The sequence below is a fragment of the Culex pipiens genome, chromosome 3 (genome assembly GCF_016801865.2).
Source record: "Culex pipiens pallens isolate TS chromosome 3, TS_CPP_V2, whole genome shotgun sequence".
NCBI classification, from domain to species: domain Eukaryota; kingdom Metazoa; phylum Arthropoda; class Insecta; order Diptera; family Culicidae; genus Culex; species Culex pipiens.
Window position 1 is genome coordinate 77,359,238 of NC_068939.1, and position 12,152 is coordinate 77,371,389.

Consider the following 12,152-nt stretch of genomic DNA (forward strand, 5'->3'; position numbering starts at 1 on the left):
CGCGCCATATTGCGCAGTCATGTCGCGAAACGTTTCAGCTGACAGCTCCGCTGAAACATTTCCCCATTCTGACAGCGAACCCATTCCCATCGGGCAACCCCTGTACGGTGGGCCCACCGTAGATCCCGGGCACGCACCCACGGACCAAGCAATCGTGCAAATAACAACACCGGCAGCCAAAGCGGGCCAGCATGATAACACCCGTGTCGGGTCGGGCCGTCTCGTTCCCGCTGACGGTCTGACAAGATGGCTTGATGTCGTCGTCGTCGATGTCGTCGTAGTCGTGTTGAAGGTGTTGAGAGGGTAGTTTGGGTGTAGAGAGATCGCTTCGTCGCTCGGGGAAAGGTAATACTGGAAAAAAGGTGGAAAAAAGAGGCCACCGGAACGGAATTGGGCCGGATTTCGTGGCGGAGATTGTGGTCCTGGTGGGCATTGCTGGAATGGTGTGTGTTTTTTCGGGATTGTGGGGGCGCTTCTGGGATATTACATCTGTGAGTGGGGAATTCACGGTATTGCGTACGCGAGGGGGTAGACACGGTCGTCGGATTTCACCTGAAAAGAGTGACCAAGGACAAGCGAAAACGGTGCACGGCGGAGAGACTCCGCAAGGTTGGATAACGCAGAAAACGCGTAGTTAGCGAAAGGAAAGCTGGTGCTACCGAATTCACGAGTGCTTGTATAGAGTTGGCCTTCTTTTCCTGGCTGGTTAATGATGCAAACGAAACCAAAGAGGAGAAAACGTCCGACGAATGTGCGTAGTTTCGGTGGAGTGCGTCGTGTCCATGGGGTAACATTTTGGACCTCGTTCGGGGTGCACTATGTGGGGTCATCGGGAGGCATCCAGAGTGACCGAGGTCAAAGGGATTTGATCTTGATCCGTCCATCGGATCCACTTCGACGGGGGGTCAAGCACGGAGTCTCGAGATTTCTCTCCGCTTCTCGGTGTATGTGTGTTTGTGATACGGTTCCATGTATTTGTGCAACCGTCCCGTGGAAAAGTGGCAATAGTGAGGAAAAGTGGAAAAACAGAGTGTGCGAGGAAGCGTAAACACAGAACGGAACGAGAGTGCTCAAGAGGCAGAACACTGCGAACATCGCGCAAGTGACAGGAGGATGATGAAGAAGACGAAAACGACGACGACGACCAATACAAAACAAAGCTGAAGAGGAAAAGTGCCTCCTTCTGGAAAGTGCGTTTTCCGCTCGTATCGCCAAACACAATTGCGTGAATGTATTGGTGAGCGAAGAGCAACACAAATCCACAGATGTTTTTTCTTCTTTCGCGGAAGCTGTGAGTGTGTGTGCGTGCGATCCAACGAAAGTCCATTGTTCTTTGTCGGAGCTGCTTTGCACTGCTGTTGTTGTTGTTGTTGGGGAAATTGGAATGGAATGGTGTGGGAATCGACAGCCAACGCAACAACACAACGGTACCCGCTCGCTCTCGCCAATTTCGCAAATTTCTCTTGTAGGAAGAGATGTTTTTAGCTGTGCACCTTTCTGGAGTGATTGTTCGCGGAGGTCGGGCCACTTTCGGAACGACCGCGCGGTGAATGGGAAATGTGCGGAAAACATGGTTTGATGAACGCGTTTCGGGGAAAATGCGAGACACAATGGATAACAAATGCAAGAGGTTTTTCAATTGGTAATGTGGAAGATGTTCGTTTGTTATTTTAAAGTGTCTCCAACACACTTGAAGCGATTTTGAACTTTTGATAACTTTGTTTGGTAAATTTATATGAACATTTAGTATAAATTTCCTTATTTATGTCAAACTTTACGAAACATGAGTATTTCAAACAACTATTTATAGAAATGTAATTTTTTGTGTTAAAAGAACATCAACTAAAGATTATTCAATAACACCCGTCGAAAAAACCATTGTTTACACATGTCTTATTGTCATTTTGGAGTAAAAAATAATCCGGATCGGTCCGGAACCAGAGTGGCCGCTCGGGGGACACTTTTCCGATGTTCGGATAGAGGATAACAATACCTTTCTATTGCAACTTGAAGCGTTCAAATCCGTTAACTACAGCTCGATTTATTCAATATAGTATGAAATACTTGAATTTTATTCTCAATTAATCCAATAACTTTGCTAAGAAACCCATATAATTCCATTTGGTCAGTTCTATGCAAAATGTAAACATTTCATAGTATAGTCATATAGTGTCTAAATCGCGCTGTAGTTACGGTTTTGTTCCGAAACGCTATTTTTAACTTTAAAATGATAATAAAACATGTGTAAACAATGGTTTTTTCGACGGTTTTTATTGGAAAATTTTTAGTTGGTGTTGTTTTAACACTAAAAACCATTTTTTTGGAAATTGTTATTTGAAATACTCATGTTTCATAAAGTTTTACATAAATAGGGAAATTTATACTAAATGTTCATATAAATTTACCAAACAAAGTTATCAAAAGTTCAAAATCGGAGGCACTTTAAAATAATAAACTAACAACATTTAATTAAATGCTTTATAAAAAATAAATTAAACATAGCAGATTAATGAGGTGTACGGACAATTTGTTGGCCTAAATTTGGGACTTTTATTAATAAATTATTTTTTGTATTTTTTTGATCACATTTTTTTGGTAAATCAATGCCACGGTCGTAATGAGCACATTCTCCCGCGTCGATTGATATATAAGAGTTGGAACTTTACTAAAAATTTCACGATTGTAACAACGAATAATGTTTCCGTACAGGGCTGTATGAACAATTTTTTGATACACTGTATGTTCATAGAGGAGAGAACCTAACAAAATACTAGCGAGGCGCTAACTTGGCCTGCACTAAATTGCTCAATTGCTGTCAAATGTGTTTTTGATGTTGTGTTATCAACAGAATTGCAAAACATTGATAACATTGATTTAAAGCAGTTTAATTAATTATCAAAACAAACCCGTTCGCAGACTATTTCAAATCAGCTTAAAGCGACATAGCGCAATCAGCCTCTCTGAGCCATTCGCTGTACTTCCCGATTGGAGTGCGAGAGAGAGCAATGAGAGAGTATTCAGTAGCGATTGGTGTGGAAGTGACAAACGGTAGGAAACGGTCGAGCAGTTTTTCGTGATCGCGAGTGAATGAGTCTTTTTGGAGCAATCATTATTTATTATGTTCCGGGCCCGTGGGAGTCGCTCAACCTGCATTCCTGTCACACATGAGGTCTGCACAGCTGATTCCACGTAGATTTTTCCCGCCAATAATGTCAGGAAACGCTGACAAACGGAATATGTGCCAAAATCATAAGTGGTTTTTAACATATGAAGGGAAATCATCGTGAACTGGAACTGCCGGTCGTTAGCCCGGGTAAAGTGGAAACGTTGAGATGATTGTTGTCCTCTGCTCTCATCTCGCAAAAAGCCATACAGAGAACCACGTCTCATTCAACCGGCTCCGTGGCTTAATGGTTACGGCTTCTGTCTCCCAAGCAGAAGGTTCAGGGATCAAATCCCGGTCGGTACCTTTGAAATTTGGAATCAGGAATTTGAATATGAATAAAAACTAAAATGAATCAGGTGGGATTCAAACTCACACCTTTGGATTGGTGGTGGTCTGGGACGCTAAGCAGTCGGCCATCAGAAGGTTTATACTCTAGCAGTGAATTGATCCATAGTGTTGAAACATGTTATCTCTTCTTCTCATATTATTAAATACGCGCTGATCCCTGATTTGCCAGAGGGGATTGGATGTTTAAATATAGATCGAGTTTCCTTCAGATGCTTGCTTCTATGTTTAGGCGGGTCCGAACAATGCCCAGCGACCTCGGAATTGGACCGCAAGAAGCTCTGTCATTCTGAAATGGGTCGTTGGAAGCAGCGCGAGGGCTGTCACCACCTAATACCCGGGACTGAGATAAGCTGTATCAGTATTCGGCATATACACAGTCTGATACAAATTATACTTTCCCATAATTTCGCTACCGGTTAGCGGGTATTGGATTGGACCACAAACACACACACAATCATTATTTATTATGTTCCGGGTCATCCAAAAACTCCTTGGAATTAAGGCCGGTGTGTCTACCGCCGCAACAAGCAAGAGGTCAGCTGGTCCACGGATCATATCCGCATAGCTTCAGTGGGTGTGATAGGCTACTTTGCCAACGTTGGGATGTTTCGGATTAGCTTAAAACTCCCTGTTATTCTACCGCCGTAACAACGAGAAGTCGGCGTTGTTTGACCTCAGGCCATATTCGCATAGATTTAGTAGGTAAGGTAGACTACAAAGATTGTTTTTGAATTTCTGGATCATCACAGGACTTTGTCAAGTAAAGTTCTGTGAGTATTCCATCCTAACAAGCTTATTATAAACATAAAGTATATTCTTTGAAAGTATCCTTCATTTATCATCGTGAAACCTTTGGGCGTTCGATAATTTTTTTAAACCGTTTTGGCTGTCATCGGTTTGATAAAATTTTCAGAAATATATTCAAAATACCATAAACTACAGAGCGGATTCGCTATTTCGAATGGAACTGCATTCAAATGGGCGATTCCAAATCCGCTAATTGGAAAGAGTGACAGCTGTCAATAGTTTGAAAACAATGGGGCTGAAATGTCAACATCAGTTTGACAACTGGTTTCGTCTGCTGTTTAATTCAAATACGTTTGAATTAGCGAGCATACGAATTAGTGAACATTCGAAGTAGCGAAATTCGAACTAACAAATATGCTCAGTAGTGATTTATGTTGAACCTTTCGGACATTGAAACTACCGGATTTTTGAAAAGAAAAGTGATTAGGGCTTTGACAGGCATCATTCCCGATCGGCCATTTGGCGACCATGTTTGTTTTAGAAAAACATTCAAATCTTGATTCAGAATGTTTCAAAAGTGGTTTTCTTTGTGTTGTTTGTAGAAGCATTTTACATATAGTGATTATTTTTTCATTTCAATTTACTATTTCTGGACCCTGAATTCAAACTATCATTGACAGTCATTGACCCAAAAGTGTAGGACACCTTCTACCACCTTAAAGTACTTGTCGACTTCAGCATTCAGCTAATAAAATAAAAATCAACCTTGTAGTTAAAGAATTTTATAAAATATAATTATCATCAAGAAATTTTCTGATTAGAGGCTTGTTTGATAGTAATGTTACTTAAAAAAAACGTTACTTAATCCACCTTTAGGTGGTTGGTGCCTTCCTCACATTCATAAAGTCAATACATTCAGTAAAAATAGCAACATTCCCCCTTAACATGTTTAACAAATCAACTTTATTACTCATTTCTTTTGATAGGATTCGCAGACCTTCAATATTTCTGGCTCATCGGCAAGGTCTGATAAAAACCTATTCAACGATAGTTCGCATGGAAGATTCAGACAATATTTCTATCACAATATCTGAAATCCGGCCTCCAAAAAGTGTATAAATAACACTTAAGTGCTAATAACTTTTGATAGGGTTGTCAGATCTTCGATATTTTAGGCTCATTTGAAAGGTCTTTCGATTATCTAACTAACGACAGGTCGCATGATGAACCCGGACATCATTTTCATTGAAATATCTGAGATCCGGCCTCCAAAAAGTGTATAAATAACACTTAAGCGCTAATAACTTTTGATAGGGTTGTCAGATCTTAAATGTTTTGGGCTCATTGGAAAGGTCTTTTTAATACATTTCTGAAAATGTTTAACATGATAGGATTTCTTGCTAAAACCACCCTTTTTACAATCTTCCGGACATACGCCAAAATCGTTTTTTAGCATAACTTTTGAAGTACTTAACTTAACTTTTGAAGTACTTAACAATTAGCCGAGGTTGACACTTTGGATGTTATGTTCAATAAGATATTGAATGTATTTCGACAACAATCATTGCAGTCTTCTGCTGTATTGATCCGCTGTACAGTTTATAAGTAAGTTTTAACTTAAGCCCTTTTGTAAATGTAGAATCTTCTACATTTGGAATCACTGAATTGCGAAAGCTACAATAGTTTATCAATAAAGTAAAATACTGGTATTTAAAATTTTAGTCACCGATTGGACATTTAACAATATTTTAACTGAATTAATTAACTGAATTAAATGTACATGCAAAACCAAATCTGAATAAATATAAATTTAAAAAAATACTTCAATTCTAACATATGTGTTTTTGAAAATATTTTAAAATATCTACTGGCATGGTGCCACCGAATCATTTAAAATAATATGCTTCACTGGAAATCTCGAACCAGCCTATCGGTTCATCAACAACCAACAGACACTTCACTACATTGAGCGCTGACTGCAACACCACAAACTTGGCTAGACACTGTTCGTTGTGTGCAATGAATACATTTGTAGCCGATGCTGAAACCAGTTAGTGGCCAAGGCATTGAAGAGACCACGATCACGGGAGGGGTGGTTCAAGAGGGGGCATGGGGGAGGCCAAAACGAGGTCGGTGGCGAAGGGGAAACAATAAAACATGGCAGAAATTGGCACACATGAGAGTGTCGAACTCAAACGCAAAGGTTTCGAGAGAACACAACGAACAGTGTGTGGTGTGATTGTGTAGTTGAATGTGTGCGTGATACTTTCAAATGTGTGTGACCTTATGCCGGATTCACATGGCACGCGCGCGCCTCTCAGACGACCGTGCGTACAGTGCCAATGAAGTGATCTACAGCGTTGTAACAAAGTGTTTGTTGATGTTGCCGCTGTATTTTTTTTTTTTTTTTTTTTGAGGAAATTTGGTATGACTAATTGGCTACGGTTTGGAGGCGAAATAGTGCTAACTGAGTCGTGCTAATTATAACGGTTGATAATACGCTAATATGATTAATTTGAAGGAATTTCGAAGAACTTTGCTGTCTGCAGAAGAAAAATTTACTTGGGTGCTTGTTTGAACAAGTTATTTGATATTTTTTAAGAATGTTAGCGTATTTTTATAAGATCAACCATAGTATCCAGTACCGTTGTTCACTACCCAAACATCGGGAATCCGGTATGGTACGGTATGTTCACGCATCCTTCCTCCCCTGTAGCTTCTGGGAAATGTGATCCGTTCTCAGAATCCTCTCTGCGGTAAACACAACGCAGTAGGGCTGGCTGTTTTAATTTTTGCAATGCATTGTCGGGTGTTCTCGGATGTACTGCAAATATTAATAATGACAAGAAAAGTGCTTGGGGCGTAATCTAATCAAAATACTTTCCAGCATGCTTACTGGTACTAGCAAAAGTGGCCGACAGCTATAAAGTCATCTTCGTTTATAAGTCTAAGTGAATGTTGCTAATATTGATTTTTTTAGAATGCCCCTTGGAGCAAAATAATCTCAACCTGTTCACAGTACTTTTTTTTACTCTCAGTCGAGAGCTTTTTCCCCTCGGATTGGGTGGATCAACGTTCTTCCTGGAATGTTTTTCCTCTAAAGTACGGTATGCTGATCGGAAGGAACGCGGTCAAGAAATGTTGCGTGTTCTTTTCGTGACCCCCCCAAGAAAAGTTGACAGCTCGGTTGACAGTTCGGTATGAGCGCGATTGACGGTGTGCGCGCTTGAGGTTCTTTCGAGGAAAAAATAAAATATGTTAATATGTTAGGAAATTTGGAAGCTAGGGAATTATGAAATAAGGAAAATAGGAAATTCAGAAATTAGAAAATCGTGAAATTAGGAAAAAAATATGTTAGGAAATAAGGAAGTTAGGAAATTAGAAAATTAGGAAGTTAGGAAGTTAGGAAATTAAATAAGGAAATTAGAATATTAGGAAGTTAGGAAATTGGGAAATTAGGATATCAGGAAACTAGGAAATTATGAAATTAAGAAGTTAGGAAGTTAGGAAATTGAGAAGTTAGGAAATCAGGAAATTAGGAAGTTAGGAAATTAGGAAACTTGGAAATTAGGAGTTTAGGAAGTTAGGAAGTTAAGAAATCAGGAAATTTGGAAGTTAGGAAATTAGGATATATGGCTGGTACAAATGTTTAATTTTTTTCTGGAATTCTTAAATTCTTAAATTCTTAAATTCTTAAATTCTTAAATTCTTAAATTCTTAAATTCTTAAATTCTTAAATTCTTAAATTCTTAAATTCTTAAATTCTTAAATTCTTAAATTCTTAAATTCTTAAATTCTTAAATTCTTAAATTCTTAAATTCTTAAATTCTTAAATTCTTAAATTCTTAAATTCTTAAATTCTTAAATTCTTAAATTCTTAAATTCTTAAATTCTTAAATTCTTAAATTCTTAAATTCTTAAATTCTTAAATTCTTAAATTCTTAAATTCTTAAATTCTTAAATTCTTAAATTCTTAAATTCTTAAATTCTTAAATTCTTAAATTCTTAAATTCTTAAATTCTTAAATTCTTAAATTCTTAAATTCTTAAATTCTTAAATTCTTAAATTCTTAAATTCTTAAATTCTTAAATTCTTAAATTCTTAAATTCTTAAATTCTTAAATTCTTAAATTCTTAAATTCTTAAATTCTTAAATTCTTAAATTCTTAAATTCTTAAATTCTTAAATTCTTAAATTCTTAAATTCTTAAATTCTTAAATTCTTAAATTCTTAAATTCTTAAATTCTTAAATTCTTAAATTCTTAAATTCTTAAATTCTTAAATTCTTAAATTCTTAAATTCTTAAATTCTTAAATTCTTAAATTCTTAAATTCTTAAATTCTTAAATTCTTAAATTCTTAAATTCTTAAATTCTTAAATTCTTAAATTCTTAAATTCTTAAATTCTTAAATTCTTAAATTCTTAAATTCTTAAATTCTTAAATTCTTAAATTCTTAAATTCTTAAATTCTTAAATTCTTAAATTCTTAAATTCTTAAATTCTTAAATTCTTAAATTCTTAAATTCTTAAATTCTTAAATTCTTAAATTCTTAAATTCTTAAATTCTTAAATTCTTAAATTCTTAAATTCTTAAATTCTTAAATTCTTAAATTCTTAAATTCTTAAATTCTTAAATTCTTAAATTCTTAAATTCTTAAATTCTTAAATTCTTAAATTCTTAAATTCTTAAATTCTTAAATTCTTAAATTCTTAAATTCTTAAATTCTTAAATTCTTAAATTCTTAAATTCTTAAATTCTTAAATTCTTAAATTCTTAAATTCTTAAATTCTTAAATTCTTAAATTCTTAAATTCTTAAATTCTTAAATTCTTAAATTCTTAAATTCTTAAATTCTTAAATTCTTAAATTCTTAAATTCTTAAATTCTTAAATTCTTAAATTCTTAAATTCTTAAATTCTTAAATTCTTAAATTCTTAAATTCTTAAATTCTTAAATTCTTAAATTCTTAAATTCTTAAATTCTTAAATTCTTAAATTCTTAAATTCTTAAATTCTTAAATTCTTAAATTCTTAAATTCTTAAATTCTTAAATTCTTAAATTCTTAAATTCTTAAATTCTTAAATTCTTAAATTCTTAAATTCTTAAATTCTTAAATTCTTAAATTCTTAAATTCTTTAAATCTTTAATTCTTTAATTCTTTAAATCTTTAATTCTTTAATTCTTTAATTCTTTAATTCTTTAATTCTTTAATTCTTTAATTCTTTAATTCTTTAATTCTTTAATTCTTTAATTCTTTAATTCTTTAATTCTTTAATTCTTTAATTCTTTAATTCTTTAATTCTTTAATTCTTTAATTCTTTAATTCTTTAATTCTTTAATTCTTTAATTCTTTAATTCTTTAATTCTTTAATTCTTTAATTCTTTAATTCTTTAATTCTTTAATTCTTTAATTCTTTAATTCTTTAATTCTTTAATTCTTTAATTCTTTAATTCTTTAATTCTTTAATTCTTTAATTCTTTAATTCTTTAATTCTTTAATTCTTTAATTCTTTAATTCTTTAATTCTTTAATTCTTTAATTCTTTAATTCTTTAATTCTTTAATTCTTTAATTCTTTAATTCTTTAATTCTTTAATTCTTTAATTCTTTAATTCTTTAATTCTTTAATTCTTTAATTCTTTAATTCTTTAATTCTTTAATTCTTTAATTCTTTAATTCTTTAATTCTTTAATTCTTTAATTCTTTAATTCTTTAATTCTTTAATTCTTTAATTCTTTAATTCTTTAATTCTTTAATTCTTTAATTCTTTAATTCTTTAATTCTTTAATTCTTTAATTCTTTAATTCTTTAATTCTTTAATTCTTTAATTCTTTAATTCTTTAATTCTTTAATTCTTTAATTCTTTAATTCTTTAATTCTTTAATTCTTTAATTCTTTAATTCTTTAATTCTTTAATTCTTTAATTCTTTAATTCTTTAATTCTTTAATTCTTTAATTCTTTAATTCTTTAATTCTTTAATTCTTTAATTCTTTAATTCTTTAATTCTTTAATTCTTTAATTCTTTAATTCTTTAATTCTTTAATTCTTTAATTCTTTAATTCTTTAATTCTTTAATTCTTTAATTCTTTAATTCTTTAATTCTTTAATTCTTTAATTCTTTAATTCTTTAATTCTTTAATTCTTTAATTCTTTAATTCTTTAATTCTTTAATTCTTTAATTCTTTAATTCTTTAATTCTTTAATTCTTTAATTCTTTAATTCTTTAATTCTTTAATTCTTTAATTCTTTAATTCTTTAATTCTTAATTCTTTAATTCTTTAATTCTTTAATTCTTTAATTCTTTAATTCTTTAATTCTTTAATTCTTTAATTCTTTAATTCTTTAATTCTTTAATTCTTTAATTCTTTAATTCTTTAATTCTTTAATTCTTTAATTCTTTAATTCTTTAATTCTTTAATTCTTTAATTCTTTAATTCTTTAATTCTTTAATTCTTTAATTCTTTAATTCTTTAATTCTTTAATTCTTTAATTCTTTAATTCTTTAATTCTTTAATTCTTTAATTCTTTAATTCTTTAATTCTTTAATTCTTTAATTCTTTAATTCTTTAATTCTTTAATTCTTTAATTCTTTAATTCTTTAATTCTTTAATTCTTTAATTCTTTAATTCTTTAATTCTTTAATTCTTTAATTCTTTAATTCTTTAATTCTTTAATTCTTTAATTCTTTAATTCTTTAATTCTTTAATTCTTTAATTCTTTAATTCTTTAATTCTTTAATTCTTTAATTCTTTAATTCTTTAATTCTTTAATTCTTTAATTCTTTAATTCTTTAATTCTTTAATTCTTTAATTCTTTAATTCTTTAATTCTTTAATTCTTTAATTCTTTAATTCTTTAATTCTTTAATTCTTTAATTCTTTAATTCTTTAATTCTTTAATTCTTTAATTCTTTAATTCTTTAATTCTTTAATTCTTTAATTCTTTAATTCTTTAATTCTTTAATTCTTTAATTCTTTAATTCTTTAATTCTTTAATTCTTTAATTCTTTAATTCTTTAATTCTTTAATTCTTTAATTCTTTAATTCTTTAATTCTTTAATTCTTTAATTCTTTAATTCTTTAATTCTTTAATTCTTTAATTCTTTAATTCTTTAATTCTTTAATTCTTTAATTCTTTAATTCTTTAATTCTTTAATTCTTTAATTCTTTAATTCTTTAATTCTTTAATTCTTTAATTCTTTAATTCTTTAATTCTTTAATTCTTTAATTCTTTAATTCTTTAATTCTTTAATTCTTTAATTCTTTAATTCTTTAATTCTTTAATTCTTTAATTCTTTAATTCTTTAATTCTTTAATTCTTTAATTCTTTAATTCTTTAATTCTTTAATTCTTTAATTCTTTAATTCTTTAATTCTTTAATTCTTTAATTCTTTAATTCTTTAATTCTTTAATTCTTTAATTCTTTAATTCTTTAATTCTTTAATTCTTTAATTCTTTAATTCTTTAATTCTTTAATTCTTTAATTCTTTAATTCTTTAATTCTTTAATTCTTTAATTCTTTAATTCTTTAATTCTTTAATTCTTTAATTCTTAATTCTTTAATTCTTTAGTTCTTTAATTCTTTAATTCTTTAATTCTTTAATTCTTTAATTCTTTAATTCTTTAATTCTTTAATTCTTTAATTCTTTAATTCTTTAATTCTTTAATTCTTAATTCTTTAATTCTTTAGTTCTTTAATTCTTTAATTCTTTAATTCTTTAATTCTTTAATTCTTTAATTCTTTAATTCTTTAATTCTTTAATTCTTTAATTCTTTAATTCTTTAATTCTTTAATTCTTAATTCTTTAATTCTTTAGTTCTTTAATTCTTTAATTCTTTAATTCTTTAATTCTTTAATTCTTTAATTCTTTAATTCTTTAATTCTTTAATTCTT

At 30.4% G+C, this 12,152-nt stretch overlaps 1 protein-coding gene across 2 annotated transcripts in view; it reads left to right on the forward strand.

Annotated features, from left to right (window-relative positions):
* Nucleotides 1-222: 222 nt before the first annotated feature.
* Nucleotides 223-12,152, forward strand: part of LOC120427232 (PAN2-PAN3 deadenylation complex subunit PAN3) — a 98,620-nt gene continuing 86,690 nt past the window's right edge. Inside the window, exon 1 of one of the 2 annotated variants that reach the window (XM_052711159.1) lies at nucleotides 223-345. The gene's annotated coding sequence lies outside the window, so the exon portion shown is untranslated. The remainder of the gene's footprint in view (nucleotides 346-12,152) is intronic. The other variant, XM_052711160.1, reaches the window with a different exon arrangement.